We start from the raw sequence: 4774 nt of genomic DNA, 5'->3' as shown, positions 1-4774 counted from the left end.
ATTTGTATTTATATGTATATATAAATATATGTGTGTAGGTATGTATGTGTGCATAAAGAAGTTGAGCCCACAAATACGTGCGAGTGCGTACACGCACATACACACACGCACACACGCACACACACACACATACACATTGTATGTGAGAAAAGAATGACAATATATATTTACAACTGTTTAAAGTTCTAGGGCAAAAGATTTTAAAAACTGCCGTTCAACTGCATTAAATTTATCCTACACACACACATACACACACACACACGCGCGCGCACACACACACACACACACACACACGCACACACGCACACGCACACGCACACGCACACACACATATTCATTCGCATGTGTAGTGGATGTTTGCATGCGAGTACGAATTATTGCCAAACAGAGACACATTTAAAAGAACGCAGTAAATAGGCGGTTAAGAAAGAAAGGAATATAAAAGAAGATAAATATATAACTATATACATAAATGCATAAATTAGAAGCAAGCTAGTGTGTGCGCTGATTACGCATTCAACTGAAATCAGCTGGGACTCATCAAAATACATATTTTAAAGAGCAGTTTCACACCCCTGGTTTACTATACACACGGAACTTGCCATTAAGAGGCACACGACAATATCGCCACCGCCAGCCTCGACGCTGTGGTCGCATTCGTCGACATCATCAACATGGAAATCATCATCATCGTCTTCATCCTCGTCATCGTCGTCATCGTCGTCGGCACTGACACTATTGTTGATATTGTTATTCCTATCAACATCGCCATCGTTATTTTCTTTATAATCATCATTATCATCGTCATCATTTGTTTAACGTCATCGTTGGTATCAATGTGACTAACAAGATGATCATATACGTGATTATTATCATCATCATCATCCTCATCGACATCGTTATCGTCATCATCGTCGTCATCATCATCATATCATCATGACCACCACCACCACCACCACCATCATCATCATCATCATCATCATCATCATCATCATCATCATCATCACTACCATCACAACAACCACCACCACATCAGAGTTACGACCATTGTCATCAACGTTATTATCATCAAAATTGTCATCATTCTCATCATCATCATCATCATCAAAAAGAAAACTAAAGACATTTATAAGGCCAGCAACGATGACAAGAGATGCAAATTCCTCGGCAACAACAACAACGACGACGACGACGAAAGGAATGGAAACACATTCACAACAATATGAGCACCATCTTCAATAACAACAATAACAACAATAACAGCAACACTTTTAACAGAAGAAGCATCTTTAAAAAAAAAAGCAAAAAAAAGATGCAAATAAAATAAATTTTGAAATATATTTTATAAAAGCTAATGTGAAGAAAAACAATAGAGAGAGAGAGGAGGAGGAGGAGAAGGAGGAGGAGGAGGAGGAGAAGAAGAAATAGAAGAAGAAGAAGAAGAAGAAGAAGAAGAAGAAGAAGAAGAAGAAGAAGAAGAAGAAGAAGATGATGATGATGACTCCAAGAAAATGAAACTGGCTGTATCATCAGCATCATTATCATCATCATCATCATCATCATCATCAGCCGCAGCCACAACGACAGCAACAACAGTGACAGCAGCAGCAGCAGCAGCAGCAGCAGCAGCAAGAACGCCATCATAAATAGCTACACTTTTATCGCCATCAACGTAACCACCATGGCTTTTCACTACCACATACCATCAATCATCATCATCATCATCGTCTACATTGTCAACAACTACAGTATCATCATCATCTTCATAGATATTTTCAATTTTGATTTTAGACGCTTAATTCTTCCAACAGACAAACTGGCAGAATCGGTAGCACACCAGACAAAATGTTTTGCGGTATTTCGTTTGTCTTAACGTTCTCAGTTCAAAGTTTCTTTCGCCTTTTATCCTTTCGGGGTCGATAAAATAAAGTACTAGTAAAACACTGGAGTCGACTTACCCTACCCCTAATGAAAAATCGCTTGAGTGTCGAACCGTTACTAAAAACTATTACGGTCCTTTACATGCTGAGTTCAAATTCTTCTGAGGCCAATTCTGTCCTCATTTTAGAGCCGACAAAATGAATTACCAGCCATATGCTGGGATCGATTTACTCGACTTATCCTGACGACTAAGTAACTGAGGCTTTTTGTTTTGTTTTTTCAATAATAGAAACAACATTTTAAAAAATTTTGTGACCTTTTTAACCGTATAATGTTTTCAACACCTCCCCCATCTTTGTATAGCGTTTTTGTCGCACCCGCACGTCTTTTCAAACCCCTGTTCAACGTTCATCATATTTCATTGTATCTCGTCGAGCCCTTGTAGCAAATAAAAATATTTTAATTACTATATCTTAAGGTGGCGAGGTGGCAGAGTCATTAGACTACCGAAGAGTGCCTTGTTGTAGTTGTTCAGACTCTCTATATTCCACCGTGGTCGCAGTTAAACTGCCTTCATTTAGGAGACGATTAATATATTCGATTCTGTGGAGTTTTATCCATCATTATCTTCATCAAGTTCGTTCTAATGGCTTGTTCTTTAGTGGTTATAATCAATGGTTTACTTCTCGTTTTTCAGGTTTCTGTCAATTCCAATGAGCATTCAACACTTTTAACATGCTCGGCATGACTCGGTCATGTAATTCTTTCTCTTTGTAGCTTTGCGCCTTGTTGCTCTTCCTTCTGTTTTTGAGTTCTCTTACTGTTTCAGTAACTTTTTTGCATATTTTTGGCTACAGACATTTTTTCTTTTATTTCACTATGCATAACATAGGTTTCCAAACCCAATATCGAGGTACTGATGGTGTCTTCTGTGTTTAACAACCCCTTATCTCTTTCTTTCTGGGAGGATAGATTCTGTCTACACAACGTTTAGGATAATACTCGTTGGTGCCTGGTGAGCAGCGTCTTAGTTCTTCTATCTGTCGCTGCCTTCTTTAGAAAGGAGCAAAGTATCATAATTTTGGCAATGGCCAGTGTATTCATTGCTTTGATAACATTCTCTTCATTTAGTTTTGTTTCGGGCATCCACCTAATCCTACCCTTCTTCTCTTTGAAGACTTTCTCATTCTTCTTTCTATTATCTTATTGCTCTACACCACCCATTGATACTTCTTTCTTTCATTATCGTACAGCCATTTAATGATATCATCTTTTATCTTTATGCAATAAGATTTAATCTTTCGACGTCTCTTTAAAACTAAAACTGCACATTGTTTGATGACTTACACTTATCTATTTTATTTATTTATTTATTTATTTATTTATTTATTTATTATGATATAACTCTATGAGGCGAGATGTTTAAACTGCGTGAAAGAATAACTTGAACATTTGGGCAGAACTACATATAAAGTGAAGCAACGTGCAACGATTTGTGAGCAGATGGGACTACATCTCGTTGAAAGCCCAGTTGCTATATATGAGGTAGGAATAGTTATTTATAGCCTTTTTGTTTTTTTTTAAGGGGGGGGGGTCAATAACTTCGACTGCAGGCCCAAAAAGATACAATTCTTAGGATGGTGACAGGAACTCGAGGGTCCACTCCACGGCAGCAATCAGAAGCCCATTCCATCGTTTTGTAACAATGAAGAGGAGATGGAAAGTTAACACATATGGTAGACTACTGGAGAACGAGGGAGAAGCAAGGAAAGTAAAAAAAAGGAACCCCATCAAAATGGACACATCTCAGAAGAAAGCAAGAAAATTGTATGAAGACGTGCTACTGTTCCAATATAGCGTTAAAATCCACAGTTCTTTGCACAACAAAAGAAGCACTGGTGGAATACATCAAAGGGTTTTATGACCATCTTGTAGGATATTCATTACTGATTGGTGAAGGGTCTGACTCCAGTTACGTAGATTCTGCTAAAGACGGGATAAAAATAATAACTGAAGAATAATTTTACGAAGAACTTTGCGTTAATCATCACGCGGAGGTGGTTTTTTTTAGTGTTGGCCACCCCTAAATTACAAAAGGACATACTTCTTGATTAGCGGACACCGAGACAAGAAAAGAAAAAGGAAAAGTGAGGGAGCATTATTATAGATGTGGGGACCTTTGATCTGAGCTAGTTGGGATTTTCTTCACACCCTGAGTGGAGGGTTTACCTAGTTTACGTTTCATGACATGTACTTGGGGCGATATAATCGACTATTCTCACCTCAAAATTTTCAGTCTCGTCCCTACTTTGGGGAACTACTACTACTACTACTACTACTACTACTACTACTACTACTACTACTAATGCTGCTGCTGCTGAAGCAACTGCTGCTGCTGCTACTACCACTACTACTACTACCACTACTACTACTACTACTACTACTACTACTACTGCTGCTGCTGCTGCTGCTGCTACTACTACTACTACTACTACTACTACTACTACTACTACTACTACTACTACTACTACTAATACTACTACTACTACTACTACTAATAATAATAATAATAATAATAGTAATAATAATAATGGCTTCAAATTTTGCCACAAGGGCAGCAATTTTGGAGTAGGGGATAAGTCGATTACATCGACCCGAGTGTTCAACTGGTAATTATTTTATCGAACCCGAAAGGAAGAAAGGCAAACTTGACCTCAGCGGAATTTGATGATTTTGCAAGCTTTCATTGTTGTTGTTGTTGTTCTTCTTCTTCTTTTTCTTCTTCTTCTTCTTCTTCTTCTTCTTCTTCTTCTTCTTCTTCTTCTTCTTCTTCTTCTTCTTCTTCTTTTCATTATTATTATTATTATTATTATTATTATTATTATTATTATTA

This window comes from Octopus bimaculoides, chromosome 3 (assembly GCF_001194135.2).
Source record: "Octopus bimaculoides isolate UCB-OBI-ISO-001 chromosome 3, ASM119413v2, whole genome shotgun sequence".
NCBI lineage: Eukaryota > Metazoa > Mollusca > Cephalopoda > Octopoda > Octopodidae > Octopus > Octopus bimaculoides.
Note: the sequence above shows the minus strand (reverse complement) of the source record.